This window comes from Somniosus microcephalus, chromosome 31, assembly GCF_052327205.1.
Source record: "Somniosus microcephalus isolate GS21.2 chromosome 31, FLI_Smic_1.0, whole genome shotgun sequence".
In the NCBI taxonomy this organism is placed as follows: Eukaryota; Metazoa; Chordata; class Chondrichthyes; order Squaliformes; family Somniosidae; genus Somniosus; species Somniosus microcephalus.
In genome coordinates, this window is record NC_141017.1 from 6,890,803 (window position 1) to 6,915,508 (window position 24,706).

Sequence of the window (24,706 nt, forward strand, 5' to 3'; positions counted from 1 at the left end):
TTATGTTTTAGTTATTTTTCTCTCATACTCCCTCAGTCTTTCTAATCTCTTTTGCCACAGCTTTCCTATATGCTCTATACTTGGCCCAACGGACTTCATTATCTGCCCTGAGAATGCTAAATGCACCTTTTGTAGTTATATAGATTCATAGAATCATATAGCACAGAAGGAGGCCAATCTGCTCTGCATCCTCTCCAAGGCCTTGATATGCTTCCTAAAGTGTGGTGCGCAGAATTAGCCACAATACTCCAGCTGAGACCTAACCAGTGATTATAAAGGTTCAGCATAGCATCATAGAATCAAAGAATGGTTACAGCATGGAAGGCGGCCATTCGGCCCGTTGAGCCCATGCCGACTCTCAGCTATTCCCACTCCCCTGACCTTTCCCCGTAGCCCTGCAAATTTCTTTCCTTCAGATACTTATCCAACTCCCTTTTGAAAGTTGTGATTGAATTTGCCTCCACCATCTGTTCAGGCCGTGCATTCCAGATCTTAACCTCTCGCTGCGTAAAATTTTTTATTCTTACATCACCTTTGGTCCTTTTGCCTATCACCTTGAATCTGTGTCCTCTGGTTCTCGACCCTTCTGCCAATGGGAACATTTTCTCTCTATCTATTCTGTCCAGACCCCTCATGATTTTGAACACCTCTATAAAATTTCCTCTCCGTCTTCTCTGCTCCAAGGAGAACTCCAGCTTCTCCAGTCTATCAATGTAACTGAAGTCCCTCATTCCTGAATCATTCTCGTAAATCTTTTCTGAACCCTTTCTAAGGCCTTAACATCCTTCTTAAAGTGCGGTGCACAGAATTGGACACAGTACTCCAGGGGCCGAACCAGTGTTTAATACAGGTTCATCACAATTTCCACACTTTTGTACTCTATGGGGTCCATTTTCATTGACCCGTGGAGTCGGGACTGGAGGCGTGCGGGGGGTTAAAGTCCCGAATTCGGGGGTCCCGACACCATCCCGCCCCCAACCCGCCTCCATGTAAGTTTCAAAGGAGGCGGGTACCCGCCCCGCACTGGGACCCGCCTACCCGATGCGGGAAGGGATTAGTGCCAATTAACTGCCTGTTAACAGGTAGTTAACAGGCAGTTTTTAGCCTAATCCCTATTTTAAAGCTTGAAGTGTGGGATTCCCGATGGCTCCAAACCATGCCAAGTTAGAGGAGTTGGGCCGTCGGGTTGAAGGACTTGGAGGGGTCGAGATGTCGGTGTTCAGGTGAGTGATGGGTGCATGAGTGCAAAGGTAAGTGTGTTTGGTGTGTCTAAAGTGTGTAAAGAAGTTTAAATTACCTGTACTTACCTTTTCAGCCTTCCTTCCTCTAGGTTTCTGGAGTCCATCATCTCACCGGCACAGAAAGCAGAATGGCTGTGAACTGTCAAAAGTGACAGCCTGCAGCTTTCTGTGCCGGTGAGATTTCTAACTGAGTCTGTGTAGAAGGACTCAGGTTAGAAGTAAGACTGTCAGTGTTTGACAGCTTCAAGCAGCTGTGAAACACTGATAATTCATCTGTCAAAATGTCTTGACAGATGAAATTTCAGTCTGACGTCACCTGTTGCCGGGTGGCCCTTAATTGGCCTGCTGAGCCCGCTGGGCGGGCTCAACAAGGTCAATCAAGTTAAAATCGCGTGGATTGGCCGCATCTCGATGGAGGCAGGACTACAACCCTTGAAAGTTGTAGTTCCGCCTCCTTCCTGACATCTGAATGAAAATCACCCCCTATACCTCTATTCATTAAGCCCAGGATCCCGTAAGCCTTTTTAAATGCTTCCTCAACCTGCCCTGCCACCTACAACGATTTGTGCACACATACCCCCAGGTCTCTCTGTTTGTACACCCGTTTCAGGATTGTACCCTTTAGTTTATATGCGCTCTCCTCATTCTTTCTACCAAAATGTATCACTTCACATTTTTCTGCGTTAAATTTCATCTGCCATGTGTCTGCCCATTTCACCCGCCTGCCTATGTCTTCCTGAAATCTAACACTATCCTCCTCACTGTTCACTATACTTCCAAGTTTTGTGTCATAAGCAAATTTTTAAATTGTGCCCTGTAAACCCACGTCCAAGTCATTAATGTATATCAAGAAAAGCAGTGGTCCTAGAAACGACCCCTGCGGAACACCACTGTATACCTTCCTCCAGTCCGAAAAACAACTGTTCACCAATACTCTCTGTTTCCTGTCACCTAGCAAATTCTGTAACCATGCTGCCACTGTTTCTTTTATTCCAGCTGTGGCCTAACTAGCGTTTTATACAGCTCCATCATAACCTCCCTGCACTTATACTCTCTGCCTCGGCTAATGAAGGCAAGTATCCCATATGCCTTTTTAACCACCTTATCTACCTGTCCTGCTGCCTTCAGGGATCTATGCACACCAAGGTCCCTCTGATCCTCTGTCCTTCCTAGGGTCGTACCATTCATTGTGTATTCCCATGCCTTGTTAGTCCTCCCAAAATGCATCACCTCACACTTTTCAGGGTTAAATTCCATTTGCCACTGTTCTGCCCACCAACCAACCCGTCTACATCGTCCTGTAGCCTGAGGCTTCCCTCCTCACTATTTACCACTCCACCAATTTTTGTGTCATCTGCGAACTTACTGATCATACCTCCTACATTCATATCTAAATCATTAATGTACACTACAAACAGCAAACGACCCAGCACCGATCCCTGCGGTACACCACTGGACACAGGCGTCCGGTCACAAAAACAACCTTCGACCATCAACCTCTGCCTCCTGCCACTAAGCCAATTTTGGATCCAATGTGCCAAATTGCCCTGGATCCCATGGGCTCTTACCTTCTTGACCAGTCTCCCATGCGGGACTTTGCCAAAAGCCTTACTGAAATCCATGTAGACTACATCACCTCCACTACCCTCATCCACACACCTAGTCACCCCCTCAAAAAATTCAATTAAATTGGTTAGACATGATCTCCGCCTGACAAAGCCATGCTGACTATCCTTGATTAATCCTTGCTTCTCCAAGTGGAGACTAATTCTGTCCCTCAGAATTTTTTCCAATAATTTCCCTATCACTAATGTTAGACTCACTGGCTGTAATTCCCTGGTTTATCCCTACTACCCTTCTTGAATAATGGTACTACGTTAGCTGTTCTCCAGTCCTCTGGCACCTTCCCTGTGGCCAGAGAGGTTCTGGAAATTTGTGTCAGAGCCCCTGCAATCTCCTCCCTTGCCTCACACAGCAGCCTGGGATACATCTCATTCGGGCCTGGGGATTTATCCACTTTTAAGCCCGCTAAAACCGCTAGCACCTCCTCCATCTCAATACTAATTTGTTCAAGTATATCACAATCCCCCTACCTGATTGCTACGCCTACATTGTCCTTCTCTAGTGAACATAGATGCAAAATATTCATTTAAAACATCACCCGCATCTTCCGGCTCTACACACAGATTGCCACTTTGGTCCCTAATGGGCCCTACTCTTTCCCTGGTTATTCTCTTGCCCTTAATATACTTATAAAACACCTTGTGCCTTGTAGATGGCAGAAAGGCTTTGGGGAGTCAGGAAGTGAGACACTCGCCACAGAATACCTAGCCTCTGACCTGCTCTTGTTGCCACAGTATTTATGTGGCTGGTCCAGTTAAGTTTCTGGACAATAGTGACCCCAAGGATGTTGATGGTGGGGGATTCGGCGATGGTAATGCCACTGAATGTCAAGGGGCAGTGGTTAGCCTCTTACTTGTTGGAGATAGTCATTGCCTGGCACTTCTATGGTGCGAATGTTACCCACCACTTATCAGCCCAAGCCTAAACGTCGTCCAGGTCTTGTTGCATGTGGGCATGGACTGCTTCATTATCTGAGGAGTTGTGAATGCCACTGAACACTGTGCAGTCATCAGCGAACATCCCCATTTCTGAACTTATGTTGGAGGGAAGGTCATTGATGACCATCTGCAAACTTTGAAATTGTGCCCTATATAGTTTGGACCCCAGTTTTCGATACACTTACGAACATATGAGCAATGATGGAGAGGTAAAGGCCTGCTGGTCCATCCAGCCTGGCTCACACAATTGCGATACCTTGTGTGTCACAATATATACACTCCCCACCTCACCCGAACCCATGTGATCTCCTGGGAGAGGCGATAAACTCCAGGCCAATTTGGAGGGAAAAAATCTGGGAATTTCCTCTCCTACCCATGTAGGTGATCGAAACTAATCCTGGAGATCACTGGCCTTGAATTCCCAGCAGCACCTACCTTTTGTAAGAGGTGATCTCCGCTCCACCCAGGAACAGGTCCAGCTCTCGCTTGAAGGAATTCAGTGAATCAACGTCAAACAACGCACGAGCTGGCAGCCTGTCCCAGAGGTCCCCTATTCTCTGGGAAATGAACCACCTCCTGACATCTAACCTAGATCTGGCCTTGTACAACTTAAAATTGTGACTCCTGGTCTTGCCAAACCTGTTTAATTGGCACAAATGTCAGCTGGAACACAATCTATTCCCTTCATCATCTTATAAACCTCAATCAGTCCACCTCTAAGTCTCGCTCCTCTAAAGTGTAGAGTCCCAAATCTTTTAGCCTATCTTGATCACTAAGATGCTTTATACAGGGAATTAGTCTAGAGGCCCTCCTCTGCACCCTCTCCAAAGCCTCAATATCACCCACAATGTGAGGAGACCAAAACTGGATTCCTTGTGAGGCCTGGTCAAGGTCTTGCACAAGGACAAAATAGTAGGCCTCATCTTATACGCAGTTGTTGTATGAATGCACCCCAACACTCTATTCACTCTAGCTAGCGCTTCACGGCATTGCTCATATACATTTAGAGCTGTATGCACGAGAATGCCCAGATCTTTTTCTTTCTCCGCCTTCTTTAATGCATTTCCCTGAAGGGTATATGTATGTTGAGCATTCGCCCCATCCACACGCATAACAATGCACTTTTCCAAATTAAACATAATTTGCCAGTCATGAGCCCAATCTCCCAACACATTAAGAACCGTCTGAAGCAGACGAACATAATCTACAGTCTGAACACTTGCACAGATCTTGGTATCATCTGCAAATTTGCAGATCGTGCCCCACCACCTACATCCAGATCATTAATAAAAAGTGAAGAGCAATGGTTCCAATACTGATCCCAGTGGGACACCACTGGTGAACAAACAGATCCAGATCCATCTATAACTACTTTCTGCCTACGTCCTTCCATCCCGTTCTCAATCCAGCTCAATATATTACCACTAATACCAGAGGCTTCAATCTTGTAGAGAAGCCTCTTGGATGGTACCTTATCAAACCCTTTTTGGAAGTCTAAGTAGGTAATGTCTACTGGGCTTCCCTCGTCCACCATCTTCATGACTTCTTCAAAAAATACAATCAGATTTGTAAAACAGGACCTCCTTTTTATGAAACCATGTTGGGTGACCCTAAAATGACCCTCTCTATCCAAGCAATCATATATTGCATCCCTAATCATTCCCTCAAGCATCTTTCCTATTGCTGATGTTAAACTAACAGGCCGATAGTTACCTGTGTCCGTCTTGTCAACTTTTTTAAAGATGGGGACTATATTAGCCTCCTTCCAGTCTACAGGAACCATCCAGAGTGCAGTGAGCTATTAAAAATACAGGCTACGGGCTCACACAGCACGTGTCCCATCTCCCTGAAGACCCTTGGCTGAATATTATCTTGCTTGGCTGCTCGATCTATGTTCAAGTTCTTAATTCTACCTAAAACACTATGGCCTAGAAATTCAGTTGGGCGTGCCAGCCGTTAGCGCCTTAGGAGGAGTAGATCTCGAGCACTAGGCGCTTATCGCCCGGGCACAGCGCGATCTGCGCCTCTCCCCAACTTCAGGACACATTTAGCGCCGGCGCAAAGTCTTAGCGCGCGCGCCCTGCTGCGCGCGCAGATCATGACGTCATTTAATAGTGCAACGCCCTTTGTGCGCCCCAAACCGGAACTTCACTCGCGCCGGCCCATTGTGCGCCGGGCGGCCCGAGCGACTGTGACGTGGAACGGTACACAGGCCAGCCGGGCCGCGGGGAGCGCAAATTAAAGGGCACTTACCCAGCAGTATAAAGGCCAGCCATTTTGCAGCATTCACTCTTGTGCAACGGTTTTTTGGACAGAGACCAAGGAGGAGAGTTTACTGGTTTGGACCAACACTTGGACAGGTATTTTTGGCTCAGGCCAGAGCTTACCAATTATCTTTGCCTTCATTCAGAGCTCAGTGTTTGCCAGCATATAATGGGGGCTGCATTGGGTGGCAACGCTGAATTTCAGCCTTATGCCAGAAGGGCTTACAGACGCCGTGAGAGAGTGACAGCCCTGGCTAGACGCAGAGGGGGCAACAGGCGTCGCCAAATGAGGCCTTACCCACGCAGGGTATACCGCCAGCAGACCTCCTATCTGACCATGTCTGCCGCGATGTGTGTTAGGAGGCTGCGATTCCGAAGGGAGGTGGTTGCAGACATCTGCCAGCTGCTTCAGAGAGATCTGCAGCCACAGCTGATGCGCAGGACGTCTCTGTCGGTGGCAGTGAAGGTGACGGTGGCTCTCAACTTCTATGCCTCCGGCTCCTTCCAATCCGCTACTGGGGACATCGCTAACATCTCCCAGTTCGCCGTGCATTGCTGCATCCGCCAGGTGACCGAAGCCCTTTTCAGAAGGAGACATCAATTCATCTCCTTCCCCATGACCCTGGACAAGCAGCAGCAGCGTGCAGTGGGGTTTGCAAGAATAGCGGGCTTCCCCATGGTGCAGGGCGCCATTGACTGCACGCATGTGGCTTTGCGGACACCTCTTGAGCATGCCGAGGATTACCGCAACCGGAAGGGCTACCATTCCTTCAATGTACAGCTGGTGTGTGACCACAGGCAGCGCATCCTAGCTGTCAATGCCCGCTTTCCAGGCAGCAGCCACGATGCCTTTATCCTGCGACAGACAACTGTGGCTGACATGTTCCAGGCACAGCCTCCCCCAAGAGGATGGCTTATCGGGGACAAAGGCTATCCTTTGTGTACCTGGCTCATGACCCCGCTCCGCACGCCCACGACCCCTGCTGAAGAGGCATACAACGAGAGCCATCAAGCGACGAGGAACCTCATAGAACAAACAATCGGCATGCTCAAGCAACGGTTCCGCTGTCTCGATCGCTCCGGGGGAGCCCTCCAGTATTCGCAGGATCGAGTCTCCCAATTCGTCGTCGTTTGCTGCATGCTGCACAACCTGACTATCCGCAGGACTCAGGCACTGCCACCTCACGTTGGACCACCACCTCAGGAGGAGGAGCAGGAGGAGCATGAGGACGACGAGGACGAGGAGTACCAGCCCAGGAGGGACGCACAAGGTCCAAGGGCCGCCCGTCGGCGGCTTATTGAACGTCACTTCTAGGCCCCCTGTCAGGGAATGGCTTGTGCCAATGATAGAACATGATTGCAGCCGCTCCGCAAGCCCTCAGCCGGTTAAGGCAACAAACACTTCAAAGATCAAACATGGACAATGTGAATAAATGAAATGCTTTATTGTACAAACTCTGGGCCCTTCCCACATGAAAACCAAAAACAGACGAAACCCCCAAAAAACACTCAAACACATTACTCGCTCCCACAACCTGGAGAGGATTAACAAAATAGGGCAACTAAAATGGCCGTCATTCTCGGCCTTTGTCAAAAACAAACATCACATCATCGGCCTTCAAAAAACAAACATCCAATTCTCGGCCTCAAGAAACAAACACAAATGGCCACACATTCGACTATTTGGCCCGCTAGGGCGATGCCTTGGCCATCTTTGGGTGGCCCCTGCCCGCCCTGCTGCTCCGCCTCAAAGTAAGGCCATTGGCTGCTGCAAGGCTGGGGGCAGGCTCCTGAGGGGCACATGTCGTGACGGCAGAAGCCCTTGGGGGTCGGCCTAGTCGAGGTCTGGCCGTCGAGCGGGCGGCTGTTGATTGCTGCAGCTGTGGCTGGCCAGCATCAGTCGCTGCAGCAGCTCCTGGCAGCTCCACTGGGGGAGTGGCAGTGGCGGCTGGAGGAATGGCGGCAAGCTGGCGGATGGCAGGTGCTCGCTGGTCGCCTGAGACACTGGCACTCGCCCGGGCCAGCACTGCAGCATGCGCACCAATCTGCCGAGGGACAGACCGCTGTGCTGCTGCAGTGCGCCGGGTGCCCTGGCGATGCCTGGCTGACACAGCGAGTGTGGCAGCAGTGAGTGCCCATGTTGACCTGTTCACTGACCGCAGCAGAGCAGCCAGTGACTGGATGGCACCACTGATCACCTGGCCAGTCGCTGACAGATCTGCCCGGTATTCCGCCCAACTGGTGGCCTCTAAGGGCCCGAACTCAGCCACACTCCGAGAGAGGGAATCGATGGACTCAGGCAACCGTGCCACTGCCGCCATGAGCTCCGTGTGCCGGCGCTCCGAGTCCGCGGACAAGTCTTCGAGGCGTTCCATCTCCTCGGCGAAGAGCATCTCCTGACTGGAGGCCGGACTCTCCCTCTGGGGAGAAGGCCGCCGAGCTGGCCGACCCATCCTGCGTTGCTGGAGGCCGCTGGGCCCAGCAATTGGACTCCTCTCCGACGCATCCCCCCTCTGGGGAGAAGACCGCCGAGCTTCCACCCACCTCCCGCCTTTCTGCAGCACGCAGGTCCCAGGAGCTCCCCTCCCCTTCGACACTTCCGCCACGCTGCCCTCCAGGGAAGACGTGTCCCCTACATTGGCCTGGGTGGCCGTGGCTGAGGGTTCCCCTGATGGGCCGCCTTCCTCTTGCTCCTCCTCCTGCTCCTCCTCGGAGGGTCTGTCACTGGCAAGTTGAGGGACCTCCTCTTAACCATCTGAAAGCAGGAAGGCACAAGAGTAGCTTTAGAGTGAGGAGAGGGCGTCAGTGCGGGATGCATGAGTGGTGGCATTCAGCGCATTGGTCGGACAGTGGCAAAGGATGTAGATCTGATGCACAAGTGGGACGAGAGAGGTGCAAAAGGTGATGTCCTTACCATTGGTGCCCAGAACAGGGTCGGCATCTCCACATGCAACGGGCCCAATCACCCGGCCACCCATGAGGCGCTCCACGCGATGTTGCAGGTCGGTGAGTGGCTGGATATGGGGTCGGCCTCCCCCGGTCGCAGTCCGGCTCTTGCGATTATTCGCCAGCTTGGCCTGCAAGAGAAAGGACGGCCTCTAAGTACAGTGTGTCGCCGTGATCTTGTGTGCACTGCCTCCCATGGTGGAATAGCTTGGCCAGTGTGTCGCCATGATCTGGTGTGCACTGCCTCCCATGGTGGAATAGCCTGGCCAGTGTGTCGCCATGATCTGGTGTGCACTGCCTCCCATGGTGGAATAGCCTGGCCAGTGTGTCGCCGTGATCTGGTGTGCACTGCCTCCCATGGTGGAATAGCTTGGCCAGTGTGTTAAGTGCAGAATGTGCAATTGATGCTCATGCCTGTCCCATAGCTGCTGGATGAAGGCTGGCCATTAGAGCTTTCAGGTCCCTTTGCCCATAATGTGAGGTGCACATGCAAGGATGAGGAGGTCATTGGAAAGGGTACTCACCCTGACAATGCGTGTGAGGTCATTTAACTTTTTGCGGCATTGGGCACCGGTCCTGGGGACGTCGCTGTTGGCTGACAGCTTACTGGCGACATGCCTCCAGGCTCTCCTGTAGACGCGGACCATCGCCTTCTTGCCATTGTCCGGGTACAAAACATGGCGCCTCTTCTCCACAGCAGCAAGCAGCACACTCAGATCACGCTCTGAGAAGCGCTGCGCACGTTCACGGGCCTTCTCCATGTCTTCAGGCGCTATTTGGGTCCAGCAGCAGTGTTCAGGCCTAGCTGGAGGGCTCCACTATCCAGGGCGTGGCAGCAGACACAGTCGACCCATCCCCCTTAAGAGCTGGCCGGCGCCAGGGTGTCTGCTGTCAATCACGAGATGGCCGCACCTGCGCTGCGCCCGGCCTCGGCGCTATCAATCACCACCTCCGGCTTAGCGACCAAAGAGAGGCGTCCAGCAGCAGTTTTAGCGCTCGCCCGAACTAGTAGGGCGAAGCTAATGAATATCGGAGAAGTGGCATAGATTTGGCGGCGGCCGCAAACTTTAGCGGACGCCCCACTTTAGCGCCCCAAAAGTGGCGTCAATGAATTTCTAGGCCTATGTTCATCTATTTTAATATGACTAGTTTTATTATTAAAATCATTCAATTCGAGTAGTTCAGCATCGTCTTCAAGAGAGAAGGCCGATGCAAAGTTCTCATTTAATATTTACGCCATGCCCAGTGAGTCCTTCGTAACCTGTCCTTGAACATCCTTCAATGGCCCAATACAGTCTTTGACAGATCTGCGAGTCTTCACATAACTGAAAAAGCTTTTCCCATTACATCCACAAATGTCGGCGATCCTTTTCCCATTAGCCTTTCAGCTGATCTAATAGCAGCCTTTGTATCTCTGGCTCTTCCTTATACTCAACTCTGTTTAGTTGAGTATTAGATGCCTTTAATTTATAGAAATATTTTTGTACATCTTATTTGTCTTTGTACATGACCAGTCAGCCACCTTGGCTTTTCCTTACCACATTCCCTTCTTTTGACCTTGGGTACATTTTTGTCTTCCATAGTTTTTAATCTTGTTCTTAAAAACTTTCTATTTGTATTCTACATCGGTCTCATCACCGCCCAGTAGGGTTAGCCAATTAACACGTTCCAAATCATCTGCCATTTAGTGAAAGTTGCTCTTCTGAAATCGCTTACGAGTTGTTGATTCTCAGTACCTTTAGTTCTACCAGCCAATTGAAACTGTATAATGTTGTGGTCACTTTTGCCCAGCTGTTCCCCCACATGGAGATCCAATACGAGATCAAGCTCACTACTGAACACAAGGTCTAATACATGATTGTTCCTGGTTACTTCATTAACATGTTGAGTCAGCAAATAGTCTTGTCTATTTTCAATAACATTTCAGCTTCCCTCTTCTCTTCCTGGAATGTACTTGCTTTGTATCATTTCCATCTCCTGTTTAAATATTTATCATTGTTGATCTAAGGAGGATCTTAACTCGCTCCGCCCAGCGGATACTGGACGGTGCGGGAGTTAAAATCAAAGCGGGAGATTTGCCTCTGGTTTTCTGCCCCACCACCATCTTCCCATCGCTGGTTTAATAAGCGACTGAGGTGCCTACGTGACTCGGGCAGAGCCTCATGAATACGTTGGTATCGGGCCGAGTTACGGCAATAAGACCCAAAGCCATGTTTACATTTTAACTTGGGTACAGGGAGAACAATCTTAAAAGTTTCTGACCACACTAAAGTAGCAGGTTTTGCAAACAGCGAGGAGGACAGAGAAAGACTTAGAGAGACAGGTTAGTGAAATAGGCTGGCCCTCATGCTGTGCCTGGCTATTTGAGGTCACTTTCTGCCATTTCCCATTGCTTCCACACTTGAACAAACATCATTCCTGCAGTGTGGGAATGAAGCCTAGCCTGAGTAATTCAGAATGAACCCAGTTAATTGTTGATTAAGAAGCCTGGCTCTGTGTGTTAATCTGTCCACCATTTGGCCGTCAGTAGAACTTCATGTGAGTGGAAAGAAGAAGTCACCTTACATTAGTGCAGTGCACAAAATGGCAGCAACTTAATAAATGGATGTTTGTACCAGCTGATAGACACAGCAAATTCCCTGGCCATGTGTTGAATCATGATCGTACTGTTATAGAGGTTACAATGACTCTGTTAAATGTTGAACCATCGGTTTATTGTGGAAACTCTTGTGGCAGTGTGTACATTAGAAAGGGTGACCATATTTTCTAAATTGAATCTGGGGCACACAGGGTGGGAGAACAGCAAAGTAGCCAGGATGGAAAATGTAGGTTGAGCAGCTTAGCGAGGCAAAACATTTTGGTTATTCTGAATCGGCAAAATGCAGCGCTAGATCTTTCCGCCTGAATAATGTGGCTGCTGTTCACAGCATCTGCCGGCTGCAATCACGGGCTCCTCCCCCCCCTCACGGTCTGACACTCGCCCACACCATCCGGGCACCCGGGACATCCACATGGCCCGGCTCCAGCCGACGCTCATTAGTCTGGTTACCAGCGGCCCCCCACTACTCGGACATTTTGCCTCCAGGACCAATTTCTCTTCAACCGAATTCCGCAGGACGATCCGGGGATCTGGTGGGGGTGGGGGGGTCGGGGGTCAGGAGTTGAAGGGGTGGGGGGGCGGAGCATGCGTAATACGGGGCCACAGAGCGCAATCTCTGCATAAAGTAAAGTCCCTCAGTAAGTCCACCCGTTCTACTGGTTGAAAACAGGAGATTGACACCCATCTCACCAATCAGAATCTGCCCTGCCACACAGCCCCGCCCACTTTATTGACCAACCGCATTGCAGCTCGTGGTCACGTGGCTCCTGATTTGAACCCGTGTGTATTTGGGGATGAGTTTCCTGAACCAGGGACTCTTCCAGGGAGGTTGTCTGCCTGAGGACACAGTCCCTCATCCAGGAAAATGGGGACGTAGGGCCACCCTCACATTAGAAAGGGTCCTTGCACGAAACTTAGTGTCCAACAGTCCATTCATTCTGTTCTATTCATCTCTTTTCTCATTCAGGTTTTGGGAGAGTGGACAGCCAAATAATAAAGGAGATGAAGACTGTGTCGTGGCCTCTGAAACTGGAGCATGGCATGATTGGCCGTGCAGTTCCAAACATTCCTCCATCTGTGAAAAATCACCATAATGCTATTTTGCTTATCGTTACAGTCAGTGCTAAGTGGAAAGTGAATCTATATTTAAATGTTCAGTACATGTACAATCGGCAAGCAGCCCTGAGCTGGTGTCGGTATGGTGGGTGTGTGGCCAGGGCTCTCCCTCCCTCCTCTCCTGATTGGAACTGTCCCAAAGCCCACTGGACACTCAGTTTTGCCCCTTTATCTTAATCCAGCAATGCAAAGACCCACGTGGTAGAATGTCCCTATTGTCCTGTACTGTGGTGAACCAGATCCAGTTTTGCGGAATGTTGAAAAGTGCCAGTGCAGTGTTTGTACACCAGCGGGTTCTGCTTCCTCACATCCCTCCAGCTCAGGCCCATTGGAGCAAAGCTGCTCCGGGAATCTCAAACTCACAGTGCCATTTGGAAACCGTGCAATGCCTCCTCCTCCTGTGAGGGACGTCGTGGGTTTTCAACAGTTCCTGCTCTCTGCAGCACTCAGAGTGTTGATAGAAAAGCCAATGGCCCTGACTTCACTCAAATTAAATCACTCAATCACACCACGCCGCCTCCCTGGCAAAAGAACCAGAGGCGACATGAGGAGACATTTTTTTACGCAGTGAGTTGTTGTGATCTGGACAGCACTGCCTGAAAGGGTTGCGGAAGCAGATTCAATAGTAACGTTCTAAAGCGAATTGGATAAATACTTCAAGGGAAAAAATTTACAGGGCTATGGGGAAAGAGCGGGGGAATGGGATTAATTGGACAGCTCTACCAAAGAGCCAGCACAGACACGATAGGCCAAACAGCCTCCTGTGCTGTATCATTCTATGATTGTATGATTCCATGAAATCTGATCCTAGACAGGCGAGCTGCCAGCCCAGTTCCATCCCCCTCCGAGTCTGCCCCCACACCTCCCCTTCGTCCCTCTGTCCCTCCCTGCTCCCCCTCTGCCCCACAACTTTCACTCCCTTCCACTCTACGTCCGTTCCTACCTCATCCTCCACCCCCACCTTCCACACCCCCAACTTCCCCTCCCCCTCCACCCCGACCCCACTTCTGTCCCACCTCCCCCTCATAGCTCCCCCTCTGCCCCAGCTCCCCCTCCACCTCCTCCCCACTTCCGCCCCATCTCCCCCTCCCAGCTCCCCCTCCACCCTCCACGCCCCACCTCCACCTGCCCTTCCTCCTCCCCCTCCACCACACCCCCCTACCCAGGGCTGGCTGCGTGTCGAAGGCTCTCGGGATTGGTCAGGCTGCGACTGGCGAGATGTATAGGGATACCCGACTAATGTCCCCAGCTCACCGTTTTAGAGTGAGTGAGGCCAGAGTTCCAATTCTGATCGAGCCACAGGGCGCCGAGACCAGCACACAAACCAACCGCTTCCCCATTTTTGGCCAATTTCTCAGTCCTCTCTTTGCAGCTAATGGGCTCCGACCATATTAAAGGATCTGGCTGGTCCCATTTGAACCCTTAACCCTCAGACACACAGCAATGCTGTAAACATAAGGACATAAGAAATAGGAGCAGGAGTCGGCCATACGGCCCATCGAGCTTCTCCGCCATTCAAAAAGATCATGGCTGAACTTCTACCTCAACTCCATCTCCCCACACTACCCCCACACCCCTTGATTCCCTTAGTGCCCAAACATCTATCGATCTCAGTCTTGAATCTACTCATCGACTGGACATCCACAGCCCTCTGGGGTGGAGAATTCCAAAGATTCACAACCCTCTGAGTGAAGAAATTTCTCCTCATCTCAGTCCTAAATGGCCGACTCCTTATCCTGAGTCTATGCTCCCTTTTCTAGACTCCCCAGCCAGGGGAAACAGCCTCTCAGCATCTACCCTATCAACCCCCTCAGAATCTTATACGTTTCCATGAGATCACCCCTCATTCTTCTAAACACCAGAGAATATAGACCCAATCTATTCAACCTCTCCTCATTGGACAAGCCTCTCATCCCAGGAATCAGAGTAGTGAACCTTCGTTGCACCACCTCTAAGGTGAGTATATCCTTGCTTAGGTAATGAGACCAAACCTGTACACAGTACTCCAGGGGTGGTCTCACCAAAGCCCTATATAATTGCAGCAAGACTTCCTTACTCTTATCATGCAACCCCCTTGCAATAAAGGCTAACATATCATTCAACTTCCCAATTGCTTGCTGTACCTACATGTTAACTTTCTGTGATTTGTGTACAAGGACCCCCAAATCCCTCTGAATGCCAACATTTACTAGTCTCTTACCTTATAAAAAGTATTCTGCTTTTCCATTCTTCCTACCAAAGTGGATACTTTCACACTTCCCCAAAACAAAACAAAATGAAATCTGATCCCTTGTGACAGGTTAACGATCTGTCCAATTCCAGAACTTGCGAATCTACAATGATTCTCAGCAGTGGCTGGTGAGACACACCTGCACAGTGAGGGAGTGGGGTAGAGATTTGAGCAGATCCATGTCTCTATGTATGTAAATGCTAAGTCCAAGGGAGCTGTCAGACCTCTGTTTATGTGGGTTGAAGACACAAAGTCCAACCTCATTATAGAAATATTCAATATTGAGCACTGGGCAACGCATCACTCGTCCTGCCTGTGGCATTTACAATCATCTCATCAGGAATCCTGCAGCAAGACTATCGCAGTTTGTCTTTGCCTTGAAGGTGTGTGAGCTGCTCGCCTGGTTTCTGGGAGACTACCTGGTACCAGGGCCACCTCATTAGATTGATAGGTCTGTAACTGCAAGATTGTTTTCCAGTACATTAGGTATTATAATCTAGTGAAATCTGCTGCTTGCTCTAATCTTGTTTCTGGCAACCATAATTCTTAATAAATGTGATTTTTATTTCTGAGTCTCATAGTCAATCAGTGTGTTGTTTATCAGCAGTCAGAGAGATCAGGAAGGGACAGTGAGATTCTTATTATTCCTAATGTCTATCTTAATGGTACAAGGGGTTTGTTGTTCACCCTGAGGCCTGCAGCACCAGAATAATTTGTGCAGTAGGTCATGTTTCAGTCCAGAGCGGGCAAGCACTCACTGGGGAAATAGATTTTGAATTGGGTATGAGAAAAATTATCTCAAGTGAGATTGAATCAGAACAGAAATCACTTGCTGGCCGCTTTTGTGATTATATTTCTTTTAAGGTGCATCATAGGAATTCTTTAGTAAGTCTGGTAACACGACAAGCGCACAAGCCTATTTTATGGTTGCGAGAATCCCCACAGTTCACTGACTTTCTGATTTAGTGAATATTTTAAACGTTTATTTGTAGGTTGAGTTAGGAGTGTATAGTATGGGATATTTCAGCACAGATTAGGTCATGCGCAGCAAAGGAATTTGATGTAATTGTAAAATACTTTTGAAGGACAATAATTAATTGAAACAAAAAAGAAAGGATATAAGGTGAATGGTAACGCAATATAGATATTGTAAATTCAGTGATCCCGCAATCGCAGTGAAGCAAGGTGAAAGGGGTACAACACTGTAGCGCTGTCTCCTCACTGGCAGTGTAGAATCCTTGAATTTACTGTACGCTAAGCACAGTCTTGTTCAGACGTTCAACAGTTCCAAGCCTCTGGGGGAAAAATTCAGCACCTCAGCGCCTCCCATTAGCGCCAGCAGATGGCACTAACAGGGCGCTATCTCATTATCGCTGGGGCGAGGCGAATCCAACGCCGCATGTCAAGTCTTGCCCCCTCCCCCCCCCCATTAACAGTTATCGCCGGGAGCCTCAACATCAGGTGGATTGTGACGTCAGTGAATGTGCAATGCTCACTGACCACCCGATCTGCAAAATTGATTGTCGCCACCTACTTTAGCGCCTGCAGTAAACAGTGGCAGGGAGAGCTGGCATGAAGCACGAGGAAACCGGATCCAGGGAAGTTATTTAAAGGGATCATCAACAGGTGGCCATACCCTTTTAGGGAGGTTGTCCCGAAGAGTATATCATTGTCACAGTACTCCCACTGATGGATTGAGCTGTGATTTACTGAAACATTGCAAAATAGTAAAACAAAAACTACAATCTCTTCACGTTTACAGTTTTTAAGGAGATTTAAGGAGATTTCTTCAGTGTGCATTCTCTAAAGCATCTTGAATCACCCTGTATAAAGGAACCTCTGTGCACTTTCTCCACAGCCTCCTGTGCATCGATTTCAGTCTGCGGTAGTGAGCATGCTGTCTTACAGCAAGACGTGTGACGGGAGAATAGAGGCATAGAGTACAAAAGCAAGGACGTTATGGTGAACCTTTATAAATCACTGGTTAGACCCCAACATGGAGTATCGTGTTCAATTCTGGGCCCCACACTTTAGGGGGGAAATGGCGGAGGGCACCAGGTGTATATGATGCCACGTGGAATAGAAAGGGTTAATCTGGAGCATTATTTCACATTAACCCATGAGAGCAGGACAAGGAGACACGGGTACAAACTGGGAAATGGCAGGTTCAGGACTGACAACAGAAAGCCCTTCACACACACAGTGAACAACACACAGTGGCCTCTGGGTAGGGAAGAGGAGGCAGGAACTCTGCAGTTAAATAGTGCGATAGGGACGAGATCATCGGTTTCAATGGAAGAGGTAGATGGGCTGAATGGCCTCCCTTGGCCATCATGATTTTTGTGATATCATAAAATGGACATGTCTAACACACCCATTTCAACGATCGCCCCCGGTTCAGACATGCCACTCATTACCTCAAATCACAGTCTCTTTGACCCATCCAGCCAGTTCCACTGCTTCGCCCCTTCCACCCCAAGCACACGCAGCTCTTCCTCATCCGTTAACATCCCGTTTCCACCTGCCATCAATGCTTTATTGGGAATTCTAAAACCATCCAGTGGGAATGACGTGTTCATAGAATCATAGAAATTTACGACACAGAAGCTATTCGGCCCATCGTTTCTGTCCTGGCTGAAAAAGAGCTATCCAGCCTAATCCCACTTTCCAGCTCTTGGTCATAGAGTCATAGAGTCATAGAGTTTTACAGCACAGAAAGAGGCCCTTCGGCCCATCGTGTCTGCGCCGCCCATCCATCCCTGTCCAGTCTAATCCCATTTTCCAGCATTTGGTCCATAGCCTTGTATGCAATGGCATTTCAAGTGCTCATCCAAATGCTTCTTGAATGTTGTAAGGGTTCCTGCCTCTACCACCCTTTCAGGCAGAGAGTTCCAGATTCCAACCACCCTCTGGGTGAAAAAGTTCCGACTCAAATCCCCTCTAAATCTCCTGCCCCTTACCCTGAATCTATGCCCCCTTGTTATTGACCCCCCTACTAAGGGGAAAAGTTCCTCTTTGTCTACCCTATCTATGCCCCTCATCATTTTGTACACCTCAATCAGGTCCCCCCTCAGCCTTCTTTGCTCCAAGGAAAACAACCCCAGCCTGGTTAGTCTTTCTTCATAGCTGAGGCGCTCCATCCCAGGTAACATCCTGGTGAATCTTCTCTGCACCCTCTCCAAAGCAATCACATCCTTCCTATAGGGAGGTGACCAGAACTGCACACAGTATTCCAGCTGTGGCCTCACCAGCGTTTTGTACAGCTCCATCATAACCTCCCTGCTCTTATATTCTATGCCTCGGCTAATGAAGGCAAGTATCCCATATGCCTTTTTAACCACCTTATCTACCTGTTCCGCTGCCTTCAGGGATCTATGTACATGTACACCAAGGTCCCTCTGACCCTCTGTACTTCCTAGGGTCCTACCACTCATTGTGTATTCCCTTGCCTTATTTGTCCGTCCAAAATGCATCACCTCGCACTTTTCAGGGTTAAATTCCATTTGCCACTTTTCCGCCCATCTGACCAACCCGTTTATATCGTCCTGTAGCCTGAGGCTTTCCTCCTCGCAATTTACCACCCCACCAATTTTCGTGTCATCTGCGAACTTACTGATCATACCTTTTACATTCTCATCCAAATCATTTATGTAGATCACAAACAACAAGGGACCCAGTACCGATCCCTGAGGTACCCCACTGGACACAGGCTTCCAGTCACAAAAGCAACCTTCGACCATCACCCTCTGCCTCCTGCCACTCAGCCAGTTTAGGATCCAACGCGCCAAGGCACCCTGGATCCCATGGGCTCTTACCTTCTTGACCAGTCTCCTATGCGGGACTTTGTCAAAAGCTTTACTGAAGTCCATGTAAACCACATCCACAGCATTTGCCTCATCCACCCCCCTAGTCACTCCCTCGAAAAATTCAATCAGATTTGTCAGACATGATTTACCCTTGACAAAGCCATGCTGACTATCCCCGATTAATCCTTGCCTCTCCAAGTGGAGGCTAATTTTGTCCCTCAGAATCTTTTCAAATAATTTCCCTACCACAGATGTTAGGCTCACTGGCCTGTAATTCCCTGGTTTATCCCTGCTACCCTTCTTGTATAATGGTACTACATTAGCTGTTCTCCAGTCCTCTGGTACATCCCCTGTGGCCAGAGAGGTTCTGAAAATTTGTGTCAGAGCCCCTGCAATCTCCTCCTTTGCCTCCCACAGCAGCCTGGGATACATCTCGTCCGGGCCTGGGGATTTATCCGCTTTTTGGCCTGCTAAAACCGCTAGCACCTCCTCCCTCTCGATGCTAATATGTTCAAGTATGTCACAGTCCCCTTGCCCGATTTCTATGTCTGCATCGTCTTTCTCCATAGTGAACACAGATGCAAAAAATTCATTTAAAACCCCGCCTACATCATCTGGCTCTACACACAGATTGCCACTTTGGTCCCTAATGGGCCCTACCCTTTCCCTGGTTATCCTCTTGCCCTTAATATACTTATAAAACATCTTAGGATTTTCCTTTATTTTGCTCGCCAGTGTTATTTCATGGCCCCTCCTCGCCCTCCTAATTTCTTTTATAAGTATGCCCCTGCACTTTTTATACTCCTCTAGGGCTTCTTCCGTCTTTAGTCTTTTGTAACTGCCAAAAGCCCCCCTTTTATTTCTAATGCATTTTTGTATATCCCTTGTCATCCAAGGTTCCTTTTGCTTGTTGGTCCCACCCTTGACCTTTACAGGAACATGTTGGCGTTGTACTCTCTCTATTTCCCTTCTGAAAGTCTCCCACTGTTTTGATGTGGATTTTCCTATAAGTAGCTGCTCCCAGTCCACTTTGGCCAGATCCTGCCTTATCATATTAAAATCGGCCTTCCCCCAATTTAGAACCCTTATTTCCGGGCCGTCATTGTCTTTTTCCATGACCACCTTAAATCTCACCGAATTATGGTCACTGTCGCCAAAATGCTCTCCTACTGATACTTCCACCACTTGCCCGGCTACATTCCCCAGAATTAGGTCCAGTACCGCCCCCTCTCTTGTAGGACTTTCTACATGTTGGCTCAAAAAGCTCTCCTGGATGCACTTTAAAAATTCTGCACCCTCTAAGCCTTTCACACTCTGACTATCCCAATTTATATTGGGGAAGTTGAAATCCCCCACTATTATTACCCTATTATTTTCGCACTTCTCTGAGATTTGCCTACATATCTGTTCCTCTATCTCCCCCTGACTGTTTGGAGGCCTATAGTATACTCCCAGCAAAGTGCTTGCCCCCTTTTTGTTTTTAAGTTCTACCCATATGGCCTCATTAGAGGAACCCGCTAATATATCATCCCTCCTTACAGCAGTAATTGACTCCTTAATTAATATTGCAACACCCCCTCCCCTTTTACACCCCCCTCTGTCTCGCCTGAAGATTCTATACCCCGGAATATTGAGCTGCCAGTCCTGACCCTCCCTCAACCATGTCTCCGTGATAGCAACAATATCGTACTCCCATGTGTTCAACAACAACTTCAGTTCATCCACCTTATTTGCAAGACTCCTTGCATTAAAATAAATGCCTTCCAACCCTGCCATATTCCCTTTTGCCTTCACATATTTGCTCTGCCTTCCCAGCTGACTTGTTTTTTCCTCTGTATTTGGCTGTAAATCACCCCCTACTATAGCTCCACTCTGTACCCCATCCCCCTGCCAAGTTAGTTTAAACCCCCCCCAGCAGTGCTAGCAAACCTCCCCGCAAGGATATTGGTTCCCCTCTGGTTCAGGTGTAAACCGTCCGACTTGTACAAGTCCCACCTTTCCCAGAAGCAGACCCAGTGATCCAGGAAACTAAAGCCCTCCCCCCTGCACCATCCCTTTAGCCATGCATTCATCTATTCTATCTTCCTATTCCTATACCCACTAGCACGTGGCACCGGGAGTAATCCAGAGATTACAACCTTTGAGGTCCTGCTCTTTAATCCTTCACCTAGCTCCCTAAATTCTTGCTGCAGGACCTCATCCCTCTTTTTACCTATGTCGTTGGTACCAATGTGGACCACAACCTCTGGCTGTTCACCCTCCCCCTCCAGAATGCCCTGCAGCCGCTCAGTGATATCCTTGACCCTGGCACCAGGGAGGCAACAAACCATCCTGGATTCACGTCTACGGCCACAGAAACGCCTATCTGTTCCCCTTACTATAGAATCCCCTACCACTATTGCTCTCTCACTCTTTTTCCCCCCTTCCTGGGCAGCTAGCCCTGTAGAGTATAGAGTCATAGAGTTATACAGCACAGAAAGAGGCCCTTCGGCCCATTGGGTCCATGCCAGCCATCAAGCCCTGTCTATTCTAATCCCATTTTCCAGCACTTGGTCCATAGCCTTGTATGCTATGGCATTTCAAGTGCTCATCTAAATGCTTCTTGAATGTTGTGAGGGTTCCTGCCTCTACCACCCTTTCAGGCAGTGAGTTCCAGATTCCAACCACCCACTGGGTGAAAAAGTTTCTCCTCAAATCCCCTCTAAACCTCCTGCCCCTTACCTTGAAACTATGCCCTTGGTTATTGACCCCTCTACTAAGGGGAAAAGTTCCTTTCTATCTACCCTATCTATGCCCCTCATAATTTTGTATACCTGAATCAGGTCCCCCCTCAGCCTTCTGTGCTCTAAGGAAAACAACCCCTGCCTGTCCAGTCTCTCTTCATAGAATAGGTTACGGTACTTCAAGTTTATATCCAAGCACTTTTTAAATGTGATGAGGGTTTCTGCCTCTACCACCCTTTCAGGCAGTGAGTTCCAGACCCCCACCACACTTGGGTGAAAAAAGCCCTCCTCAACCTGCCTCTAATTCTTCTACCAATTACTTTAAATCTATGCCCCCTGGTTACTGACCTCTCTGCTAAGGGAAATAGATCCTTCCTATCCACTCTATCTAGGCCCCTCATAATTTTATACACCTCAGTCAAGTCTCCCCTCCATCTCCTCTGTTCCAAAGAAAACAACCCCAGCCTATCCAATCTTTCCTCATAGCTAAAATTCTCCAGTCCTGGCAACATCCTCGTAAATCTCCTCTGTACCCTCTCTAGTGTAATCACATCTTTCCTGTAATGTGGTGACCAGAACTGCACGCAGTACTCTAGCTGTGGCCAACTAGTGTTTTATACAGTTCAAGCATAACCTCCCTGCTCTTATATTCTATGCTCGGATATTAAAGGAAAGTATCCCGTATGCCTTCTGAACCACCTTATCTACCTGTCTGGCTACCTTCAGGGTCCTGTGGACGTGCACTCCAAGGTCCCTCTGTTCCTCTAAATTTCTCAGTATCCTACCATTTATTGTGCATTCCCTTGCCTTGTTAGCCTTCCCCAAATGCATTACCTCACACTTCTCTGGATTGAATTCCATTTGCCACTTTTCTGCCCATCTGACCAATCCATTGCTATCTTCCTGCCGCCTGCAGCTTTCTTCCTCACTATCAAACACACAGCCAATTTTTGTATCATCTGCAAACTTTTAATCATGCCCCTTACATTGAAGTCTAAATCATTGATATGTACCACAAAAAGCAATGGATCTAGTACTGAGCCGTGCAGAACCCCACTGGAAACAGCCTTCCAGTCACAAAAACACCCGTTGACCATTACCCTTTGCTTCCTGCCACTGAACCAGGGAGGTTTTAGCGGGCTTAAAAGTAGACAAATCCCCAGGCCCAGACGAGATGTATCCCAGGCTGCTGTGTGAGGCAAGGGAGGAGATTGCAGGGGCTCTGACACAAATTTTCAGAACCTCTCTGGCCACAGGGAAGGTGTCAGAGGACAGCTAACCTCAAGAAGGGTAGTAGGGATAAACCAGGGAATTACAGGCCAGTGAGCCTAACATCAGTGGTAGGGAAATTATTGGAAAAAATTCTGAGGACAGAATTAGTCTCCACTTGGAGAAGCAAGGATTAATCAAGGATAGTCAGCATGGCTTTGTCAGGGGGAGATCATGTCTAACCAATTTGATTGAATTTTTCGTGGGGGTGACTAGGTGTGTGGATGAGGGTAGTGCAGTTGATGTAGTCTACATGGACTTCAGGAAGGCTTTTGACAAAGTCCCGCATGGGAGACTGGTCAAGAAGGTAAGTGCCCATGGGATCCAGGGTAATTTGGCAAATTGGATCGAAAATTGGCTTAGTGGCAGGAGGCAGAGGGTGATGGTCAAAGGTTGTTTTTGTGACTGGAAGCCTGTGTCCAGTGGTGTACTGCAGGGATCGGTGCTGGGTCTTTTGCTGCTTGTAGTGTACATTAATGATTTAGATATGAATGTAGCAGGTATGATCAGTAAGTTCGCAGATGACACGAAAATTAGTGGAGTGGTAAATAGCAAGGAGGGAAGCCTCAGGCTACAGGACGATATAGATGGGTTGGTCAGATGGGCAGAACAGTAGCAAATGAAATTTAACCCTGAAAAGTGTGAGGTGATGCATTTTGGGAGGACTAACAAGGCAAGGGAATACACAATGATTGGTAGGATCCTAGGGAGGACAGAGGATCAGAGGGACTTTGGTGTGCATGTACATAAATCCCTGAAGGCAGCAGGACAGGTAGATAAGGTAGTTAAAAAGGCATATGGGATACTTGCCTTCATTAGCCGAGGCATAGAATACAAGAGCAGGGAGGTTATGATGGAACTGTACAAAATGCTAGTTAGGCCACAGCTGGAATACTGTGTGCAGTTCTGGTTGCCACACTATAGGAATGATGTGATTGCATTGGAGAGGGTGCAGAGGAGATTCATCAGGATGTTACCTGGGCTGGAGCGCTTCAGCTATGAAGAGAGACTGGTCAGGCTGGGGTTGTTTTCCTTAGAGCAGAGAAGGCTGAGGGGGGACCTGATTGAGGTGTACAAAATTATGAGGGGCATAGATAGGGTAGATAGAAAGGAACATTTCCCCTTAGTAGAGGGGTCAATAACCAGGGGGCATAGTGTCAAGGTAAGGGGCAGGAGGTTTAGAGGGGATTTGAGGAAAATCTGGAACTCACTGACTGAAAGGGTGGCAGAGGTAGGAACCCTCACAACATTCAAGAAGCATTTAGATGAGCACTTGAAACACCATAGCATACAAGGCTATGGACCAAGTGCTGGAAAATGGGATTAGAATAGAGAGGGCTTGATGGCCGGTGCGGACACGATGGGCCGAGGGGCGTCTTTCTGTGCTGTATAAGTCTATGACTCTATGACTCTAACCAATTTTGGATCCAACTTGCCACTTCCCATTGGATCCCATGGGCTTTTACTTTTCTGACCAGTCGGCCATGTGGAACCTTGTCAAAAGCCTCGCTAAAATCCATGTAGATTACGTCAAATGCAATACCCCCATCGACCCTACTTGTTACCTCCTGAAAAAATTAATTCAAGTTAGTCAGACACGACCTTCCATTAACAAATCCATGCTGACTGTCCTTGATTAATCCGTGCCTTTCTAAAAGATGATTAATACTGTCCCTCAGAATTCTTCCCAAAAATGTGTCCACCACCGAGGTTAGGCTGACTGGCCTGTAATTACTCGATCTATCCCTTTCTCCCTTTTTAAACAATGGTACAATTTTAGCAGTCCTCCGGCACCTCACATGTAGCCAGAGAGGATTGGAAAATGATGGTCAGCCCCTTTGCTGTTTCCTCTCTTGTTTCTCTTAAAAGCCTGGGATACATTTCAACTGGGCCTGGTGATTTATCTACTTTCAAAGATGCTAAACCCCTTAATATTTCCTCTCTCACTATG

General features: G+C 48.7%; 1 protein-coding gene and 1 long non-coding RNA gene across 2 annotated transcripts in view; both read left to right on the forward strand.

Annotated features, from left to right (window-relative positions):
* The window catches only part of LOC147097550 (uncharacterized), a 46,389-nt gene extending 30,860 nt beyond the window's left edge, over window positions 1-15,529 (forward strand). The window contains exon 3 of the long non-coding RNA XR_015074305.1: window positions 12,579-15,529. This is a non-coding gene — a long non-coding RNA (uncharacterized LOC147097550). The remainder of the gene's footprint in view (window positions 1-12,578) is intronic.
* Window positions 1-24,706, forward strand: part of LOC147097549 (uncharacterized) — a 156,395-nt gene that overhangs the window by 73,387 nt on the left and 58,302 nt on the right. The gene's annotated exons all lie outside the window — the stretch shown is intronic.